The sequence below is a fragment of the Heterocephalus glaber genome, unplaced genomic scaffold, assembly GCF_053883595.1.
Source record: "Heterocephalus glaber isolate CG9 unplaced genomic scaffold, H.glaber_assembly_v1.0 deba00001600, whole genome shotgun sequence".
Lineage (NCBI taxonomy): Eukaryota > Metazoa > Chordata > Mammalia > Rodentia > Bathyergidae > Heterocephalus > Heterocephalus glaber.
The window spans coordinates 3420153-3443680 of NW_028258372.1; the positions used below are offsets into that span (position 1 = coordinate 3420153).

Genomic DNA, 23528 nt, shown 5'->3' on the forward strand with positions numbered 1-23528 from the left:
CAATGACATTCATCACTGGGAATCTGTACCTTTACATGATATATTTTGGTTCTTATTTTTTCCCCATTCCCCTGCCCTCCCCCCTCAACCCCTCCACCCCTCCCAATTTACAAAAAGTTTGTTTCCATTTTTTTTCCTTTTCTCATATTTATTCCTTTCCCTTATGCCTCCCACTTTCCCTTTCCCTTTGGACCTTTTCTTCCTATTTCACATTATCGATTATACATTTTCTTTATCCAGTCTCCAGTTGATGGGCAATTGGGCTGTTTCCAAGTTTTGGCTATTACAAACTAAACACGGGTGCACATATATGCCTGTGGTACGATTCTTTTAATTCTTTTGGGAAGATACCCAGCAGGGGAACAGCTGGGTCCAATGGGACCTCTAATCCTAGTTGTTTGAGGAATCTCCATACTGATTTCCACAGTGGTTGCACCAGTCTGCACTCCTACCAACAGTGGGGCAGTGTTCCTCTTTCCCCAGAGCCCCTCCAGCATTTGTTATTGGTTGATTTCATGATAGCAGCCATTCTTTCTGGGGTGAGGTGGAATCTCAGCTGTTTTGATTTGCATCTCTCAAATGACCAATGATGTTGAACATTTTTTCATATGTCTATTTGCTATCTCTACTTCTTTGTCCGAGAAATGTCTGTTCATTTCAGATGGTCATTTTTGGATTGGGTCTTTAAATTTGGGAGGTCTGATTCTTTTAAAGTTCTTTATAGATTCTAGATAGCAGATCTTTGTTTGAGGAACAGAACAGTGTCATGTTTTTATGAGCCCGCCTTTCTGTGGCATGGCATCAAGTAATAGCATTGCCTGTATTTTTTTTTAATCACAACTTTCTAAGACACTCATGAAAAGAGGACTTCCACAACTGCTTCAGAAAGCGGTAGGAATGATAAGATACACTTGATCTTAGCCAAAAGGCCAAGAAGCAATGGGAATGATAGGATAAGTATGTTCGATGTGAGGGAGAATATTATGAGGGGATTAATGGCAATGTGTTTTTTACCATAATAATTTCTGTACTTTTGTATTTAAACATTCACCATGTTGTGGAAGCAGCAAAACTGTCTAATCACAGTTGACATTACTGTCTTAGTTACTTTCTCATTGCTAAGACATAATATCTGGCACCCCCCCAAATTAAAGGAGGAGAGGTTTATGTTGGCTCGCAGTTTTATAAGTTTCGGTCTATGGTAGGCGAACTTAAGAATGGAAGCGGAATGATGGAAGGGCTGGGCAGGGAAAGCTGCCACATCATGGTGACCTGGAAGCAGAGAAGAGAGCAGCAGAGGAGAGATAGAACATTCCAGGTCACACTCCTAGTGACCTGTCCCTTCCAACCAGACCTCACCTATGAGTGCATGAGGCCTATGGAGGTCATTCTTGATCTAAACCATAACAATGTCTACAGAAAAATCATGAGGAATCTACCAAAAAGCCACTAGAACTATTTAGTAAATTTCGCAAAGTCATGAACTACAGATTAGCATACAAAAATGAACTGTGTTTCTATATACGCAAGCAATGAACATCTGACAAACGCAAATAAAACAACTGATAGGACCACTGAAACACACCATTTAGGATAAACTTACCAAGACTTTTTCAGTGTAAATCAAAGAACACTGCTGAAATAAATTAAAGATATGAAAGAAATTAAATAAATGGAGGAATATACTATGTTCATAGATTGAGAAGTGGAAACTGTTAAGATATGGATTCTCCCAATATTGTCTCACAGATTTAACACAATCCTATTCAAAACCCAGCAGTACATATAAAATGAAAATAACCTAGAATAGCCGAAACAACTCTGAAGGTAAGGAACATGGATAAAAAGCTTACATAATCTGATTTCAAGACTTACTAAAACATAGAAGTAATGAAGATAGTGCAGTATTGGCATAAAGATAGCCGACAGATCAATGGACCAGAACAGAGTTGAGAAACAGACCAACACAAACATGGTGAATTTATTTTCTTATAACAGAGCCAAGAAAATTTAACAGTATGTAGTTAGCCCTTTCAAAAAATAGTGCTGGAATAAGTGGACAGCAGTATTGATAAAAGAAATGATCTTCGACCCCTATCTTACGCCATAGTCAAGATAACTCAAAACAAATTACAGCTCTAAACCCTCTAAGCGCTAATATTACCTCCAAGAAGAAAATAATGAAGATAATCTGTGCAACATTAAGCGAAAATAGTAAGACCCAAACACCACTATCCTAACTGAAACAAAATGGATGTTATCAAAATGGAAAATTTCTGCCTTACAAGCAACATTAAGAAAATGAATATGCAAATCACAGAGCTGGAGAAAATATTCACACAACCTATAGCTGACAAAAAATGTATATGCAAATATAAAGATCTCTTAAAGCTAATGAAAAAAGCAAGCAATCTATAAAAATGTGCAGAAAAATCTGAACAGATACTTTGCAAAAATAGGTATCTGAACAGTCCATAAGCACTGGTGATGTTCAATGTCATTAGCTATATGGCAAATGCAAATTAAAACCACAATAAACTGCAACTACACACATTAGAATGTCTAAAAGTAATGATGGTTTAATGTACTAAGTATTGGCATGGATATGGAGAAAATAATATTCTCCTACACAGATAGTGGAAGGCTTAAAATAATACAACTGCCAATAATAGTTTGGCAGATGTTTTGTGTTTTTTAATAAAATAAAAGTACACTTAGTAGGTTACTCTAATCCTAGGTTTTCAACTTCAATAACATGTCCATATAAAGACTTCTATAGGAATGTCCACAGTAAGCAAGCCGGTACTGGCATAAGGATTTATTAGCATTTATTAATAACAGACAAAAAATGAGAACGACTACCAACAGACAAATAGTAAGCAAAATGTAGCAATATTAATACCAGAAAATGTTATTTGGTAATACTTATTGGCCAAAAAAGGAGTAAATGCCATACACACAAAATAAAATACTCCCAAAACAAAAATAGGAATTTAGACCAGATCTTCTACCTTTCATAAAAATTAACTAAAAATGGATCATAGGTCTAAATGTAAAACAAAATCTATAAAACTCCTAGAAGATAACTGAGGTGCCCGTGGTTTGGCAAGAAAGAAGTAATTGGCAAGATAGACTTCATTAAAGCTAAAATCTTCTGTTCCATGAAAGATACTATCAAGAGAATGCAAACACGAGCCGCAGATGGGGAAAAAAAATCTTTGCAAAATGTAACTGATGAAGGACTAATACTCAAAATACATGAAAAACTCTTACAATGCAACCATAAGAAATAACAAACCAGGTTAAAAAATAGGCAAAAGATCTGAACAGACACATTATTAAAGAAGATATACAGATGGAAAATAACCATATGAAAAGATGCTCTTTGTGATATGTCTTCAGGGAATTGCTAATTAAAACAACAGTGAGATGGCACCAGACACCTATTAGAGTGACTAAAATCCAAAGCACTGCCAATACCAAATACTCACTAGGATGTACAACAACAGGAACTCTTATTTATTATTGGTAGAACTGCAAAATGGTACAGCCACTTTGGAAGACTGGCAGTTTCTTATAAAACTCACCATTATTCAGTGCTAAAATGAAGTAAGTTATCATCCCACAAAAAGACACGGAAGCTCCTTAAATACATATTGGTAAAGCAAAGAAGCCAGTCCAAAAGGGGTGGTACTTACTAAATGATTCCAACCATATGACATTTCCAGAAAAGGTGAAACTAAGGAGACAGTACAAAGATCAATCACTGCTTGCAAAGGCTCAGGGAAGGGGAAGGAGTGAGAGAAACCAGGGAGGTATTTAGGGGAGTAAAACTATTGTGTATGACACTATAATGATGACTGTATGCCATCATAAATTTGTCAAAACCTACAGAATGTCAGAACAGTGAGTAAACCTTAAGTAAAGTGTAAAGTTAGCTAACAACACTATCAAAATTGGTTCATCAAGGATAACAAATGTAACACACTGAAGCAAGAATAGGGGAAACTGTTGGAAGAGGAGGGAGCATTTGGGAACTTTCTGTACTTTCTGCTCAATTCTTCTGTGAACCTCAAACTGGCTTAGAAAATAAGTCCATTGGGCTGGGAGTATAGCTCAGTAGTAGAGCACTTGCCTAGCGGTGTGGGGCCCTGGTTTCAATCCCCAGCACTGAAGGAGGAAAAAAAAAAAAGAAATTTAAAAATACCACTGATGATAAAAATTTCAAAATGAATTCTAATAGGAATTAGAATATGAAAGCAATCAAATATTTGTGAAAGCGAAACTCCTTTAGAAACAAAGGAATGAACTGTTGACATCTGCAAAAATATGATGTATTTTAAAAATATTACGCTGAGTGAAAGAACCCAGGCACAAAAGAGTGCATGCTGTAGTGTTCCATTTCCCCAAATCCTAAAGCAGGCAAACTGGTCTCCGGTGGGAGGAGCCAGAGGAGTGGGGCAGGAGCTGGGGAGGGTAAGGGATTCCCATCACCCATGAGTTTTAGGGATGAGGGAGACGTTGTCCACCTTGATCAAGGTGTTGGTCACATGGGCATCATGTCTGTCAGAACTCACCTAACTGTACACTAGAAATGGATGTGTTTTGTTGAATGTAGATCATATACTGTGACATATTTGATATTTCAACAACCAGAGTGGGAAAAACAGAAGTTCTAGCCAGACAGTGAAAAGGAAGAGAAAAAGAGAGAGGCAGAGAGAGGACTAAATACATTACAATGAAATATTAGTAATAATTACTTTAGGAAGTAAATTATAGATCATTGCTCTTTTCTCTTGAAGACTTTTCTGTTATTTCCATCCTTTGATACTGAAGGTGTATTCAGTAAAAATATCGTTATCGAAAAAGCAATAACCATACCATTGTTAAGATGAAACGAAAGGGCGAGCAGGAAAGAGAAGTCATTGAGCCACTTTGTCCAGAAGGGGGAGTCACACAGGACTTCACAAAAGATAGCAGAGAAGGAGTAAGTTCCGCAAAAGCGTGTGCGGAAGGAGGTACTGGTAAATCTGCAGAAATGGGCTTAACACTGAACATTCAGGTTGCGAAATGGAAAAGATGAGGCTTCTCTGTCACTTGATTTCTGACCAAAGGAGCAACAAAGGTTTCCCTTAAGTGGATCTTTCAGGGCAGCAGCAGTGGGGGGACTTCCGGCTGAGAAGTTTTGGAAGGGATGCACCAGAACAGAGTGGCTGCCGTCCATTCTGCGAAAAATTCTGCCTGCAGCTTCCTTTGCACAGGAATTGTGAAGTCTGGAGTTCCAGCACCACCATGAGATGAAGCAGTGATGTGGGAACCATGACTTCTGAAATGGTCTCAGTTGGTGATTCTGCACCATCTGTTCCAAGAAGTCCACCTCTTACCTCGAGGCTTTACATATTCATTTGTAATGAACTCAGAAATTCAAACTCAGCAAGCTGTTTCATGGCTCCTTAGAGATCCTGCTTGGCTAAAGTGTTCTAAAATAAACCAAGCATCATTCTTTCTTGTGTTGCAATTATGTATGTACATAAAGATTTTCCTTTAGCTTTTTTAAAAACAAAACTTTAAAACCATAACTTGGGCATAAGATTACTAACTACACCTGGCCCTCTTCAGTTTTGTTCATTTTTCTTAACAAAGAGCTGTACAATATTCTTCTCTTTAACTGATAGTCTGGCTTCATTACTGGTTTATTGTACAAACGTTATTTCTAAAACACTCAATACTGGGAACAATGGCAAAGCCTCAGTTCTCAGCAACCCTTTGTAATGAACCCATATCCGCTTTATGGAATTTTCTCACTGCTCATCTCCTCTTTAATTTTGAGGATTTCAATATCCTCCAAAAACTATGCCCAGCAAACCTACTGCTATTCAGCATCCTAAGAACAGTGCTTCTCCACTTGTAACGTTCCCTCAAATCACCTGGTGATCTTGGTGCCAGCAGATCCTGATTCAGTCAAGTGGGAGAAGGCAGCTTAGGTCCTGCATTTCTATCAAGATGTCCCACAAGATGCTCAGATTGCCTCCTTATTGAAGACATCTTAAATAGCAGAGCTGAGCAAGAACTGCATGCCCACCAGACTGATTTTGTCCCTACATATACCTTTGGGCCATGATAGTCTTCCCTTCATTTATCACATTGCCCTTGACTAGGAGATTTCTCAGGTTCAACTGATCTAAGTTATATTCCTAATTCCCACTGCTAATCTAACATGTTTACAGCTTCTTGCCATCTTCCCTGCCTTTAATATTCTTTTATTTTTGTATCTTAGTTCAGTATGCTTACATACAGACCATCGTTTTCTCTATTAGTACTTTGAAATCCATACTCACTCTGTTTTTAGATCATTATTTTTTTAAAACACTTTCCTAAATTGTCAATTATAAATCTACAAGGGAAATTGAAATTTTCTCCTCTCTTCTATACTATTTATAGGCAGACAGATGAAAGATGATAGTCAGAGGTACACAGAGAAGTATACATAGATACACACAGAAATGGTTCTGCATGTACACACAGAGCTGCTTAAGAAAGCATCAAAGGGCCGGGGATTTAGCCCAGTGGTTTCGCCACCTGCCGGGCAAGCGCAAGGACCCAAGTTCGATCCCCAGTACCAAAAAAAAAAAAAAGAAAGAAAGCATCAAAGATGGTCAAATTTTCACAAGGCAAATACACTGGATATAGTCCAGCTCCATTAGACACAAAATTCAACTCTATAAAATGGTGAAACAATAAAAAGCAGTAGTCATATACTATATCTAAGTACTTCAGATATTTAAGATATTCCATGAATTGGGCTCTGTTCCACCAAGAAATTTTCCAGACATTTTGTTGCTTTATTTTGTTCTCAACCTTCTCTACTCTTACTTCTCAACTGCATGTTGCCTTATTCTTATTCCAGAAACTAACTTCAGGGTTTTATTCATCCTCATTCCGTGGCACTGTGCTCTCAATTTTGACAATGAACTTGAGGCCATCATTTGACCCCATTAACCTCCATCCAATGCTCCCCCTTGATGTCAATGGGACTTTGACTCCATGAAACTGTGGGAGTAAGTTTCCACCCACATTCTTAAAACTTGGCTCATTTGTGTCTTTACTTTCTACCTTAATTTTTATAGATCTGAAATTATTAAATATTATTGACCTAGGTGCTCAAGAGTTCTAGATACTTATCACAGGTTTGAAATTCACAACCTATTTCTTTGCTAATCACTATCATCTTATCAAGCTCAACATGTTTACTTATTTCTTACTATCTTCATAGTCTACAGATTTTCAATGCACCAAACAGTCTCTTGTGAGGCTGTCTACTGCTCATGCATACAGCTGAGAGCTCCATGAACACACCTCACTCTCCTCTGATGCCCTGTCTCTCCTCAGCCCTCAGTGTAAAAGCATAGTACAATATAGTGATAATGTACACAATGTTTTGTTGCTATGGTATTGCACAGTATAGGACCACAAAGTATAACAACACCATGTTCTGATGGATTTGCAAAGCAAACCACATGTTTACCATATACCTCAGGTTGCTAAAGCAGATGACTATAGACTGGGTAGCTTTAATAACAAACACTTTTTATTCACAGTTCTGCAGGCAAAGAAGTCCAAGACCAAGGCACCACTGGATCCAGTGTCTGGTATGGACACTTTCTAGTTTACAAACCTGGAAATACACATTTCTAGCTAAGGCTCACTAGAAGAAAAGAAGTTAGAAATATTTCAGTTTCCACTATCTGCTACAGTTTGGATCTTGGATGCTCCCCCAAGGGCTCACATGCTAAAGGCTTGTGAAGCCTTTGGAAGGCGACACCTACTGGAAAGAAGTTAGGTCGCTGGAGGGTGCCCTGAGGGGATACTGGAACCCCATCCTTTTCCATTTCTCTCCCTTGCTTTGCAGACACCATGACACACCATGCCACCACAAGCCCAGAGTAGCAGGGCTGAGTGACCATGAACTGCAACCTCTAAAACTGTGAGCCACCATAAACCTTTTTTCTTTTAATTTAATTTATTTTTGGCATGTTACAACAATGGAAAGCTGACAAACACACTACCTTAGGGTACATCAATGTTACCTTAAGAGGTAGCAATTTTCCTGCAATGTATTCAAAATGTCTTACTTGGCCAGTTACCATTATTATCATACACACAGTGACCCTAGTCACACCCCACTGACTTCTTGAAATGAGAAAAGCAACCTATGGACCTGAGGAGGGAAAAAGAAAAGTTGAGAAAACCCTCAGGAATGAAGGTTGACCCTCTCTCCTCCTAAAGTTCTTATCTAGTGTCACAAATACAGAGGGTAGGTACACAGCAAATCCTAGCTCAGGCCAAGCATCAAGGCTCAGGGCAGAAGGAGGACAGGTGGGTATGGGATTGTGCTTCTCAATGTGTCAGTTTTAAGCATCAGAGGGAAATTTTCAGATCAGGGAATGGGAAGCCCAGAACAAATGAGATACCTTGGCCAGGCAGGAGCAATCACACTCCCTTCTCCACCTCCAAAGCTGGAGGCTGCCACATGTCCCTCCAAGGTGGCTGGGGAGAGAGGCCACCTCTCTGGCAAGGCGGATCCAGGTATCAGCCAGGACGGGCCCTGTGGGACCCAGAGCTCTGCCTCATCGGTCCACCCCTCAGAAGCCTGTGGCATCTGCCAATTACAGACCACTCCTGCTCAGCCTCCTTTAGGGGCAGGGAGAAGGAAGCTGTGCTTGCAGTGCCAGGCAGGGCACCTTCCCCAAGGTGCCAGACCAAGGAGCTGTGCTCCAGTGGAGAGGAGCCCAGTAATCCAAAGTATTCAAAATCATACCCCCTACAGCTTCCTTCTTAGCATTCCTACCTGTGAAGTCTTTTCTCATAGCTAAGCCCTGCCAAAAAGGAACTAAGCAATGAATTTTTTTAAACTTACAATGCGATCCTTAAGAGTGAACCCAAGCACTTTAGAAAACTCCCCTTTTATCCTTCATCACCTCTAATAAGTACATCTGCCTTTGTATCCATGCACCTCCTATTTTTTCCCGCTGGATTCTAAGGTTAGGTGCCCTTCCTGACTTTTCTTCCTTCCCAATTTGGGACAAATGACACTCGCACACCCTTTCCACAGATTATGCAAGATGCTATTTCTACCGTGTGCCCTACAGAGCCCTCTTCTGTACATCTGACACACTTAGGCGTGTGACAGCCCCTATTTAAATGCTCCACAGAGCTACACGAACTGCCTGCCACACGCAGGTCTGCACCCTTAACTTGCAGCTAACAGACTGAAGCAGAAGCTTCACCCCAGGTCCTGTGGACACAGGTTTCCCATTGCTTCTGCCTGCATCTGTCCCTATCACAGGGATTACTGTTTATTTACCGTGTACACCGTGAACCTTTGCACAGCACATCTCCGGCCAGCAGGGCTGCTCTGCATCAGGCTTTACATAACAGAAATGGCTGTTGTCTGGAATTACTTGCTGCCTATGACCTCAAACCCCAGCCAAGGTTTACTTCATGTCCCTAAATGGCCATAAACTGCCCCAAACTCACTTCTGACTCTCTTATCCAGGGAATCTAAGTAACAGAAAAAGAGCATCACCTGATCATCACCAATTATTTCAACATGAGACTTCTTACATAATCTCCAAGTCTCATCGTCTCCATTTCTTTCTGCAAATCTTCCTTTTATGGGACTACAGATGGTTTCTGACTTATGATGGTTTCGAACAATGTCTTGGTTTTATGACAGTGCAAAAGTGATACAGGTTCAGCAGAAACCATACTTCAAATTCTGAATTCTGATCTTTCCTCATACTAGTGATACATGGTACAATCCTCTTTTGTGAAGCTCAGCATTAGTAGCAACCACAGCTCCCAGTCAGCAACATGGTCATGAGGGGGAAAGAACTGGCCTCCTCCCACAGGTTATGGAGCTAAGCTAGGATGTCCAGAGGACAGGGCCAGGAAATACATTTCCAACTTCCTGTATTTTCAATTTAGGATAAGCTGATCAGGATGTAACCTTACCACAAGTCAAGGACAATCTGTATCTGAAAATCAGTTAATACAATCATAAATTTTCTTTTTTTTTTTTTGCTTTTGTTGGTAAATATATCCAAGTTTTCCTGACTTGCCTGTTTTTATTACTTCAATCTTTTACTGTGGTTTATATTAACTCCCGCTGAGCTGTGACTTATTTTACAACTCTGCCAAGGCTGAAGTAAGAACAGCTGGAGGATGAAGGGCCTCCTCTTGGTGCCTCTTGGTGGCCAGTCCTTGCCACACTGCTGCATCCTTGAGTTGGCTGTGTCCTCTGTCAGTCTTCTCTCCCTGAATCGTGTCACGCAGTGGTTTCCCAAGACCCTTCACTTCGAAAACGGGAGCCTGTATTATCAAGTAACCCCATTCCTAAGAGACAGGAGAAATTTGTGCAACAATTCCAACTAATTTAAGAAATGTTCACACTTACGAACATGTTCTTAGCCAAGTCAAACAGACACTTCTGCCTCCACCGAAGGACAGACTTAGCAGAAAATGATAAGAACTGAATTTTATCTCTCGCCTCTAGAAGCAGGAACTGAATCTCTATCTTACCAAATCTCTGAGCCCCTCTTAAGTCTCCCCCATTAGCCCTGGCTGTGAAGCTTGCAGATGTTCAACAAATGCTTCTTCACCACATGGTGCACCCACAGGCTAGCTGAGGGCTGTCAGCTATACTGTACGGAGTCCACTTCTTCCATCAGGGAGTTCATTGATTTTTTTTTTTTCTTTTCTAAGAAGAAAAAAAAAAGTTCCAGAATTGAATTCCAAACAAATCCATAAATGAAAATAGCCAAGAAAACCCAGGATACAAACAGTATCCCAGGGAGAAACATAAGCAAAGACATAGCAACCCTTCTAAAATTAGAAGGGAAATATAATGTTCAGTATTACTCAGCTGTTACTTCTACTTTAGAATATCTTTAACATAATTTTGTTACAGACATATTAGCGTTCAAGGAAAATTGCTGAATGAATAAGTGGGTGAAGAATAAAAATGGAAAAAAAGGAAGATGTGAACAAGAAAAGATCTGGAGGTTAAATTGGATTAGTTTGATTTGCAATCCTAACAATCACTGGTTAAAAATCCAACCCAGCCTCATCTGCACTTAGTCTTCTTGTGGCTTAGTGAATGCTGACTTAAAGCAGCAGTGTTTTTGATTATTTATTCAAATGTTAGAAGCTACCAAGGCACCAAATATGCCATTTATAACCAGACCCCTAAGATAACTTAATGTATTATAAAATCTAGAAGAGTTAGCATTAGGTCCTAACCTTCCACATTTTGTCATGTTTTATGCTCAACTGTATAACCATAATGCTCTCATTAATTTTTGGCATCAAACTAATATAAGTAAAGAAGAAATTACTGCCAGCACTTACATTCAGATATTCCTTTAGTTTCTGTGGTTTTGACAAGGAAAGCATTTTTCTTCAGTGTCTCTGCTGTACAACCAGGGACACTTCTCAGACCAGTAATATCTCACAACACTGAATTACACATCTCTACCAAAAAATTCTTGGAACGGAAAAAAATAATCAGAGAACTAAAATAAGTTTAATTCTCTTTTAAACTATGTAAGGTAGATAAAGCCAGGGTGAAGGAAGGCTGTGTTGCTTGAAGTTTTGCTCTCCTTAGATGGAAGGCAGCTTTGAAGAAAATACTCCATACAATTACTCTTTAAAAAGCCAGTTTAAACTTCAGTAGGCACAGATTGACATCCTTTTCAGTAATTTTTTTAATGGAGGTTTCTGCTATTTAATGTCATATAAGGTAAGGATTTAATAGCTTCTACTGCAGTCTTATCAAACATCACTCGATTATGTTCTTACTGGCTGTTTTTAAAAAAGCATTTCTGGATGGATTCACAATCTTTTTACTTCATCAGACTTTGGGAGATTGTTTCTATGAGAAAACTGAGTGAATGACAATTTTAAAATTAACATTATCATTTATAATTCTTTTATCCCCCCCTGCCCCGCATATACACAACACACACATATACCAAACTAATTTATAAAACTAGTGTTCTTGGAGATAGCTAAGGAATTAAAAAGTTCTATTTCAGTCTGTAAGAGAATGTGACATAGATTTCTAAGAGTTCGTCAATATCTGCTCTCTCAGAACATCTGTGGATGCTGGCTGGTCACATGGCTGCCCAGAACAAGGTCTGGTGTGTCAGCCTCCCTTGCAGCTAGGTACAGTATGTTCGGTTTTAGACAACAGGATGGGTGGCTGTGATGGTGTAATTTCTATGATATGTTCTAAAGGAAGGAGATGCCCCTTCTCACCCTTCCTCCATCCTGAAGGTGAGAAAGTAAACTGGTCTCTGAGCAAGAGAACCATGCATTACAGAGGCCAGAGTGACAACTGAAGGGATCCCAGGTGACAGGGACTTCACATAAACCCATGAGCTGTCTATATATCTGAATTTTCATGTAAAAGGGAAACAAACTACCAGTTCTATTTCAGAAGCTCTATTACATGCAGTAAAAATTATAACTAGTGCACAAAGATATCACAGATGAGGAAATGGCTAGAGGTAAGCCAAGGCCTGTTAATCTCACAAAATCTGATGTTCCTTCAATTTAGGCAGATAGTCTTATTAAACAGTTGGTAAATTTTTAAAAATATTGTTGCTGTATTTTAAAAAATATTAATATCTTAATATTTTGCTATAGCCAAGGTCCAATTAGACCTCATTCTTTCTTGCTTATCACCATGGTTTTTATCTAAAATGTCCCCCAAAGGCCCATGTGTTGAAGGCTTGGTCCCCAGACTGTGGCACTACTGGAAGGTAATGGAACATTTAAGAGGTGGGACCTAGTGGGTCTTCAAGTCACTAAGGTGTGCCCTTGAAGGAAATATTGGGACACTGGTGTTTCCCCCTGACTTGTCTTTTTCCTGGCTGCCAGGAGGTGAACTGGCATCCTCTGCCATAAGCTCCCACCATGATATACTGTGTCACCATAGGCACAAAGCACAGGGCTAAACATCCATGGACTGATGGCCCTGAAAGCGTAAGCCTAAATATGTCTTCCTTTTAGTTTATCTCAATTGTTTTGTTACAATAACAGAAAGCTAACAATACTTACATTTTTACTAATGAAGGAGAAAATAATTTTCAAATGTAAAGCACCTTTCTAAAAAGATTTTTTCTTTTTCTTTTCCTCTATATTTTCTTCATGAGTCACAATGCATGCGTGTGTGTGTGTTTGTGTGTGTGTGTGTACGTGTGTGCACGCCTGTCCATGTAACGGGAGCACAAAAAGGTCATAGGATACAAGAGGCAATAAAATGGAGACTTAGGCATCCAATAGATTTTAGCTGTTCACTGTAACTGGGCAAAAATAACCATTCCCCTATTTCAATATTTAAGCAAACTGTTTATCTTCTATAAACCTGTTTCCTAGTCATGAAGAAGTTTTCATCCTTCTCTCATACTGTTGCAGCAGAAATTAATTGGTATAGCATATTTAAAGTATATAACAGTGAACTTGATATGTAAGAGTGCCTAATAAATCTGCTTTCTTTCCTGTCATGGATTTATTCATTAAGGTTATACTATGTACCAGGTACTATACTAATATTGGAAAAGAAAGTAAATAATTCAGAAGGAGATGACTGCTCTCACTGAGCATTCTTGGGAAATAGTAAAGGAATACAGTAGAAGCAGAGGGCAAGTAGTTTGAATGAACATCTTGATTTAAATTTTTAAATTTCTTTTTATGAAGCAATACATGCTGACTACCAAGCTTTTAGGAAATACAGATAAGCAAGTAAAGATTAAAAATATTCCTAATCCTACCACTCAGAAATAACCACTGTTAATATTTGGGAGTATATGTCTCCAATCTTTCATTTTATCTTTATAGTATCTAATCATATTATAAATGTAAAGGCTATAGAAAACATCCAAATATAGTATATTTTAATCTTCTTTCCTACTTTAATTTCATGAAAAAATTTGTATGTACATCATTAACATTTCAATTGCTGTATAATATTTCCTTGTTTGTATGAACCAGAATCTATTCAACAATCACTATTTTGGGATATTTCAGTGTTGTTTCCTGTTCTCTCTTTTTTTCTATTAAAATTAATACTTGTTTAGTGGTATTTTCTTAGAGAAGCTTTTTCTGCTGTCTCTAAAATAATTTCCTCTCCAAAAAAATGTTCCCTCCTTCTTTCCTTCATTTCATTTAAAACTTTAAAATTAAACCATAAGTGGATGGGTTTATTGCTTATTATACCACCAGAAATGAAGCCCAACACAACCACTAACTTTGGCTTCTCCATTAGAGTATCTCTACGGTCAAGAACACAACCTGGCATACAGCCTGGCCAATAAATATTCATTGAATGAATGAACAAGGGTTAATATTGCAATAAACATTCTCAAATAAAATTTTATGCATAGACAACAACTTCCTTAAAACAAATGCATTAAAGAAAAAAATCCCAGGTCAAAGAGTATTAACTCTTTTGACAGTTTTAAACAGTGTTTACTCTTTTGATGTAAATTGTTAAAGTACTCAACAAAGGATTTTCTAATATACTTTCACTAAAAGAGAAAGAGCCCATTTCTCTGCATCATCTTTAGTATTTAGTATTATTATTTTAAAAATATTAAAAGTTTTATTATCTGGTGATTTTCAACTCTTTGGTTATCATAAATTAGCCATTTCCATGTGTTATTGCTCATTAATATCTGAGAAAAAAATATTAAAAGAAAAGTTTGAACACAGTCTCTTTTTCTCAGCTTTTAATATGTAGTAGGTAGGTACCATGGACAAGCAAAACTTAGCAGAAAGAATTGCAGCAAAAGTCTGTAAGTAGATGTAGTGTTACAAAGAATTAGTAAGTAAAATCTAATAATAGTAATGCTAATAGTGTATCTGAGTATTAGCTATGTCTATATTTATGTATATCTATTTATATATCTATATGTACTATATTATCTATATCTTTGGTCATTGCTTTCTGCCACTTTTCCCCTTCTTTTCTTCTGAGATAGTCTCCTTTCCTTATTTTATATTTTGTTTTGTTTCCTTGTCTTTTGTTCATTTGTTTGTTTTAGTATAATTGTGACTAACAATAAGATGGATTTACTGGGGATTAACTATGAAGAACCCTTTTTAGAGAAAATATTCCATTTACTTGTAGCTGTGAAACAATTTATCCTAAAACTCGGTAAAATAAAGCAAGAACCACTTGATAATGTGCATGGATTCCGCAGGTCAGGGACCTGGGCAGGACATAGTAGGAAAGGTTTACCTTTGCTTAAGTTTGTTCAGAGCCTCCACTGGGGAAGACTCAAAAGGCTGAACACAGAAACAGGGATCATCTAGATGCTTTCCATCACCTGTCTAGAACCTTGGTTGGAAGGATCAAACTCTGGGCCCAGCTGAAACAGTTACCTGGAGTTCTTCCATATGACCTGTCTATACAGCTTGGGCTTCCTCACAGCATGGTGGTAACAAGGCAGTCATACTTCTCAAATTGTCACTCAGAGCTCCAACGATAATGTTTTCAAAGCCGCTCGATCTTTGATGACCAAATCTTGCACAGCACATAGCATAACATTTGCCATACCATATTCACAGCCTACAGCTTAGCAGACTTCAGAAAAATACCTGAAACAATGGGAATGCAACTAAGTGCTTAACTATGCTAAATGGTCCAAGATGCAACAGAAATTCATAAAAGCAAGGAAGTGGCGATGGCTGGGGCAGTCCGAGGTCTTGGCACTGGAGCCTCACTTGGACAGTGTGGGTGGAATTTGGGATCTAGTTCCTGTAGTGAGGTGGTCAGGGAAGCAAGGAAGAGAGGAATGAGCAAGGATATGGGGCCCTGGAGCAGGTAAAGCTGGACGGGTAGACTGGGATGTTGTCAGTCTTAAGGCTAGCCAGACAGAGGATCAACAATGAAGACGAAGCCCGACTCCATTCAAGAGAGGTTATTAAAAATATTTATAAAGAAGCTATGTTTATAATGACTAAATGTCAGCCTTTGCATGACGAAACAGGGAAGACTGGAGGTTAGGAACAGCCACTAGGAGCCAAATCCACATATCACATATAGTAGTAGTATTTATTAATTTTAAAAATTCATTTTTTGTTTTTAAACTTAAGTACAGTCATCCCTTATCATCCACAGCAGATTCATTCCAGGATGCCCTCCAATTTCAAAGCCCACAGATGCTCAAGTCCCTTATATGGAATGGCACATATTTGCATCTAACCTATGCACATCCTCCCCTCTACCCACCTCTAGACTACTTACAACACCACACAATGTGCATGCTCTGTAAGGATTTGTTACACTATGTTGTTTAGGGGTCAACAACAAGAAAATATGTTCAGTACTGATGCAATTTTTAAAATAAATGTTTTGATTTAAAATTGGGTGAATTCATGATACAGAACTCACAGACATACAGGTCCAAGTGAATATTTATATAAAAAAGAAAAAGAATGTTCGTATCAGTACTATACACGAAGGCTAGTATACCTCTCTCCCCCCATCCTTCCCTCCTCCAATCCTTCTAAAGGGGAAGTTAGTGGTAGATAGTTGTTAGACTCACTAGCACTAAACTGAGATTTCCCCTTCACTACACAGGCAGGATCAGAAGAGAGTTAAAGAAGAAACTGCTTGTTCATTAGGGGATCCACATTACACTACAACATATCTGTACCTCTTAAACTCACTCACCACAAGTGCTTTCAGAAATCTCAGACCTTCAAAACTGAACACAGAGCAAAGTAGCTGCACTGGATTACATCTGCCTACAATGCACACGCCTTTGTACCATTTCAGAAATAATATTATTATTACTATCATTAAAAATCTCATTAATTTTCCTAAGATCTTCACTTCCTCCCTCTGAAATTAAGACATAGTAACTTTAAAGACATCATGCAAAGGAGGGTCAGAACAGAAGTCTGGATGCAGAAGTAGTCTAAGAGGCAAAGTTCAGTTTTTAATCTCATCTTTGTCCTGATTGTAGCCAACAACATATACTGATTGCTCCTAACTATGTCTTCCTAAACTTTAGACAAACATCTGGCTCTCTGTTGGATGTCTCTATCTTGATGTTTCACAATAACCTCAAATTTAACACATTCAAAATATAACTCATCATCTTCCCCTCAAACCCCGTCCTTCCTCTAGGTTTATGATGCTGGTGATCCCCATGTAGGAAGCAGCGGAGAAAACTGAGTGATACAGGACTGATCCTCTTGATTACTTCCCAGGTCTAACAGAACCAAGAACACATTGCCTCTTTTAAGGAATTCGTGTAACACATATATTTAATAAACTCTGGGTTATGCAGAATAGTAACAGAACAGGATTATATAATCAAATACCTATTCTAGTTGACAGTTACTAAAACTGCTAATTTTCAAATAATTAGAGTACAACAAAACACAAAACTGCTTAAATATAAGGTAATCTTTCTTCTACTTTTTTATTATGTAAGAAAAGTCCCAAGAAAATTATCATCAAGGGCCGGGGATTTAGCTCAGTGGTTCCGACTCCTGCTTCAAAAGCGCAAGGTCCCAAGTTCGATCTCCAGTACCAAAAAAAAAAAAGAAAAAAGAAAATTATCATCAAATCATACACACTGCACATCCTTGGGTGCTTGTGCATGTTGCATGCATGAGTGTTTGCAAGCATCTGCTACGTGTGCCTGTGTGTGCACTGACTTCTGGAAACCAATTTAAGATGGGGAAAAGACAATAAAGATGGAGGACCAAGAGCTATGCTGCAGTTCTGATATTCTTTCTAACAAACACTCCATCCCACTCCCCTCTGCCACCTGTATCAGGGGCTCCCAGTTCTGGTGAATTATAAGCAGCCCTGTGGTTCAGATCACCTTGGCCTCAGGATGGAAGTTTTCTATTTTCCTTGCCAGCACCTGCTTTAGGAACCGCCCTGTGGAACTCTGGCCGTGAGTCATGAGCTAAAGCCAATGGGAAGGAGCTTTTGGAAAATATTTCACCACTCTTAAGAAAGGAAATAAGGTTAAGTGCTCTGTCCCAGCACTTGAATTTTTAAAAAATTTGCCTAGAACTGACGATGCCATTTTGTCACCTGAGACAGAAGCTAGAAGCTGAGGTTGCAGAGCAGAAAGATAGAAAGAACCCAGGGACCTTGACCGCACTGTAGAGCTTCGGAATTAAACAGTCCAACAGATTTTTTATGAGTTCAAAAGTTTTCTTACTATTTAAAACATTCTGACACGAGTATTCTCTTAGTTAAGGTTAAGTGTATCAGAATTGAGAAAGACTTAATAAACTTTAGTGTTTTTTTAGTTTGTATTACTTTCACAGTACAAAAATACGTTTGTCCTTTCTTTTCTCATAAGAGAGAGCTGCAGAAAATAATTTTTACATATTTTAGCCCTTCTAGATTTAAGACAATCAGAGTTTAACACCCTAATGATGAGAGAAGAGGGTCCAGCTCACTTAAAGAAAAAGACCAAAGGAGCTGCATGCTTAAGCTTAAAGCACCTCTCAAAAGGGACTGCTCCAATCATTGCAGTCCTGAGAGTTCTGTCAAAAGCAGGTAGGTGATTTGTCTTCAGCTGACTTATTCTTGGGGCTCTCCTATGACAAAACAGACAAACAGAAGTACTAACTACTGTCATTCAAGGTCCTGTTAAACTGCTTGAGATTCCAATCTCCCAGACTTTTACATCTACCGGGCTCACTTTGGAGTAATCATCCTGGAACAAAGCCAAGGAGACTCTTCAGCTCATTTTTAAACAGACAAACTGAATCTTCAATCACAGGGCAATCATTAGCAGAGTGATCTTTTCCAATTACTGCTTCTTCCAAGCATTTTTGTCCTGCGACTTCTAACAGTAAATTCTAAAGTCACCCAAAAATGATCTTATAATGTACATCTACTCTTTAGCTTACATATTTATTTATCTCTACTTCAGAAACTCCAAAAGAACCTTCCGGGGTCACTGCCTGTGGGTCCGCACCTCAGGGCCAGCTCCTCCCTCTCCCCTGAGACCCTTTCACTGCACCTGGTGCAGGCTGGTGGCGACTTCGACTTCGACAATGAGCTCCCAGAAAGGCATTGTGGCTTCTTCCAGGCCGCAGAAGCACCAGAATACGTTTACCTCCAAAAATGACAAGTTTGCTAAGAGTGTTCAGACCAAGAAAACTAATGCAAAACTTCATGATAGAGTATGTCAATGTTGTGAAGAAGTTCTTGAATGGCGGGTAAAATACAGCAAATATAAACCATTATCAAAACCTAAAAAATGCGTTAAATGTTTACAGAAGACCATGAGGGAGTCTTACCATATAACGTGTAGACCATGTGCCTGTGAACTTGAAGTTTGTGCAAAATGTGGAAAGAAGACGTTGTTATTCCGTTTAATAAAGAATCAGAAAAGATAGAAAATACTGAAAGTAATCAAAGATCCAATCATAGAAGAAGCTGCAAAAGGAATGAAGAAAGTGATGATTATTATAGATAGGTAAGTTAATCAGATATCTTGTTGGCAGGTAGACAGGGCCTCCCTTAAGGTGCCAGCCCAGGAGGAGCCAACATGGAGGACAGTGAAGACATATTCACTGAAGGCCAAAATTGTAAAAGAGAAACCACCACACCCAAGTAGGATGAATAACAGTGATTGATATTCTAAATAGGTATCAATCACCTGGGTGGAGGACCAAGGTCTTAATCCAGCCTTTCCAGGAAATACCCCTGACCCACCCTTACTGAAAATCCTTGTACACTTGCTATATGACTTGCTCCCTGATTTTACCCCCATTTCATCAATATTACCTGGGTGACTGTACTTGTGATCTTATTGGTTGGTCACGGTATTGTCCCGGCTCATGTCCACCTTGTCAATTTCCATTGGGTCTCATAGTTTTGTCCCACTTTGTACCCGCCTCACCACGTAGCTTTGCTGTATAAAACATCTTTGAACCGTGGGGTGGGTGGGCAACCCACTTTCTAGTCCTCCTTCTATCTCTCTTAGAAGCTTTCTTTCTCTCAATAAATTTTTCCTATTCTTAACCTCCATTGTTTCTAGAATTCATTCTTCCATTTTAGAGAACACGAACTCGAGTTCGGGATATCTAGTAGGTTTGGGAGTTATATCTCTTCCCCTATATCATGATGACTTAGATACTGATAATGATTCTGATGACACAGGTGAAAATCAAGTGGATTAATGTAATATACATTAAAAGTCAGTCTAGGAATGTGAAATTCTGATCACTTTTTGCCTTTGACAGTGTCACACAAAAAAATACTGTTAAATCCCAATGAGGAATCAGAAAAAGCTATAGAAAATAAGCAAGTCACATGAACAATATGAATAGGCATGATATTTACATAATTGTAAAACTTTTATCTAGAGTTGTCTTAAGAAAATTTTAAGTTGCATATACTAGGATACCTGCCAAAAAGCAGATAAAATCAGGGTGTCATGCTGCAGTTCATGGGAATTACTTAGAAGAATGTATTACCTAATATCAAATTTTGTAAGATTCAGAATTCATGCTTGTATAAGAACTAAGCCAGGTGTGATGGCACATGCCTATAATCCCAGCACTCAGGAGGCTGAGGCAGGAGGATTGCTACAAGTTCAATGCCACCCTGGGCTACACAGTGAATTCAAGGCCAGCCTGAAGTACACAGCAAGACCCTGTCTCAAAAAACAAACTAATATAAAACTAAGAGACATGATTTTAATTAGCCTTAAAAAATTAGTCCATGGAAAGTACCTTTTAATGATTGATCCTCAAGTACAGAAAGATCCACTTGGCCAAAGCCTCCTTACTTAATGTTTACTTGTTACAAAGCAAAAAGTTTATTCTTTAAAAATAATGTTGATCAAATGTATAGCAATTTTTCTCAGGCTTTACGTTTTTCCTCTTGTGAAATATACATCTAAAATGCATAGAATGTATATGTATAGTTTAATAAGTAATTAATTATAAAGGAAATGCATAGCATTTACACGGGGAGGAAGAAACGGCCAGCACCAGAGGCGCCCACCAGGCTCTCTGTCAACACTGCTTCATCCTTCTTCCCCAGTCTGTCCTGTGCCGAATCTTGATGATGATTTTCTTTATCATTTAGGACCCAAACTACTCCAAAGCAGTGTACATTAGCTTTAGCTGATTTTTAACCCTTTCCTACTCTTCTATTTTGAAAAATCTCAAACCTGAAGGAAAGTAGCAAAGAAGTAAAATGAACCTTTTCATGCTCTTCACCTCAATTCCCAGTTGTTAGCATTTTGTCACACTTGCTTTATAGCCCTACAGATGGGTATTTTATATGCTGAACTATTTAAAGCATTGGTTTTGAAATTTATATGAACAGACTTATATTACTTATATTATTTTGTCTCTTTTTCATTTTTATAAAGTTTGGGAGATTGAAAAAAAAAAAAGAAACTCCAAAAGATCTATTTTTAATATTTAAGGAAAAGGCTTTTTACTGCTAGGTAAAATATAATTCTACCCCAAAGATTTTTTTTTCCTAAAAAGCTAGTTTTTAAAAAATATTCTGAACTTTAAAAACTTTGTTGCAAATCATCACTCCATTGAAATACAGGCTAATATATATGATTTTAGATTAGAAAATTAATATTACTACAAAGTTAAACTCATGTGTTGAAGGTGCTTCCCCTAAAAAACTATCAACAGAGCCATACTTTTTATTGGGTTCATAATGGTCAGCCTCCTGTCACTGTAAAAAACGCCTAAGAAAAATCATCTTAATAAAAGAATTATGTTGGCTCACAGTTTGGGAGGTTTTAGTCCACGGACACTTGGCTCTGTCATTTGTGGGTCTGTGGTGGTACAGTACATCATGATGGACGCACTCACTGGAGAGATGGCAGATGGCGGGAGAGGGAGAGAAAGAAAGGGAGTGGGAGGGAGGGAGACAGGAAGGGGCCAGGGTCCCAATACCCTTCTGTGTCCCTGGGGACCTAAGTTCCTCCCACTAGGACCCACCTCCTAAAGATTCTACCTTCTCCAAGTAGCACCAACAAACTGGTGACCAAGCTTCAGCATATGCCCCTTTCCGGGCCATTTAAGATTCTAGCCACAACACACTTCTCTAAAGAGGTCAGAACAATGGGTAAATGGTTTATCTGTAACAATAAAGATTTATTAGACATCCAGTGGAGATTTCTAAATAAGGATACATTTCTTTTTTTTTTTAACTGAAACCTGAAATATCATAATTGTACATATTTATGAAGCATACTCTGTTTACTGCAGCATCCTTCACAGTGGTCAAAATATGAAATCAACCCATGTGCTCATCAACAAATAAAGCGATAAAGAAAGTAAGCATGGACTTCTCAGACAGGCTGTGATGGGCACAGTTTCTTCACACTCTCCTGATTCTATTGTATTCTGCAATAGAATACAAGATCCAGTGGTATCATCTCATCGCAGCTAAGGTTCCATGTAATGGATCAGAGGAAGGGAGACGTACTGTTTAAACTACAAATTTAAAATAGCATCTTCAGACCTCTAAATGAAAGACAAGGGCAGATCTCAAGGTGCCAGAGGCATTCGGAGGTGATGGGCGTAGTTATTCTCCCTACAGTTACTGCCCAGTCACACCCACACTCACAGGCAAACTGGTCTGCTGGGAAATCACTGCCTTCTCACCTTTCAGCCACCAGCAATTCTAGGCAGAATGATGGTGTCCAAAGAGTAGTGCGAATTACAAGGGCAGGAGTCAAAAACTAGAGTAGTAAAGAGCCCTTAATAAAACACGGTATACAAAAAACAAATAAACAGAACTTTCTAGAGACAGTATAAAAGTTCCCACTTTCCTTGAGAATTTATAAGCAATGCTGTTACCAATGGTACAAAAGTAGTAAAGTTCTGGTATATGTTAGGATCATTTGCTCAACAATTAGTATGTGTCAGGCACTTACATGTAGAATTTTAAGATGGGATGACTTCTGGTACTTCAATACTTTCTTTGACAAGATAATATTCCCCTCCTCTTCACAGTATAATGACAAGCTGATTTCAATTAATAAGAAGCCTATAGAGATTTTAATGATCTATACTGAAGAAATTAACTCTAAATTACATGCTATCTATTGGCTATTTTTAAAACGCCTGGGTGCAGGACAATTGGACTGTGATGCTCTCACTTTACTGAGCCATCCACCTCTGCTGTCAGTGAGGATTTAAGTTAAGGAAGAAGATAAACTTCCCAGGCAGAGACAGGAGGGGTCCAGGAGGGAGCCCAGCAGACTGCTTAACTCATACACTGCAGGGCAGGGCCAAGGGCTGAAGCATGAGGAATAATGAGCTTCAGAGGAAGGAATTCACCCTGAAAGAAAAAATAAGATACCCAGTAAGCCCTGGACACTGGAGGAGAGGAACAACATTTCTTATCTGGGAGTTCTGTCCTAAAGCTTTGTCTCCATAAAGGAGCAGGGAACAGTAAAGTTGGCTTCCACAGACAATCTCACAGGCTCTGGAAG

At 38.6% G+C, this 23528-nt stretch overlaps 1 protein-coding gene, 1 long non-coding RNA gene and 1 pseudogene across 3 annotated transcripts in view; 1 reads left to right on the top strand and 2 right to left on the bottom strand.

The window, feature by feature from the left end:
- The window catches only part of Pld5 (phospholipase D family member 5), a 365640-nt gene that overhangs the window by 323020 nt on the left and 19092 nt on the right, over positions 1 to 23528 (bottom strand). The window lies entirely within an intron of this gene.
- On the bottom strand, positions 110 to 15655 carry LOC147823062 (uncharacterized). Its single transcript, XR_015444505.1, has 3 exons — positions 15448 to 15655; positions 11410 to 11943; positions 110 to 10759 (listed from the first exon to the last, which is right to left on the bottom strand). It is a non-coding gene; the product is annotated as an uncharacterized LOC147823062 (long non-coding RNA).
- LOC101704473 (uncharacterized protein C9orf85 homolog) lies at positions 19102 to 20232 on the top strand (annotated as a pseudogene).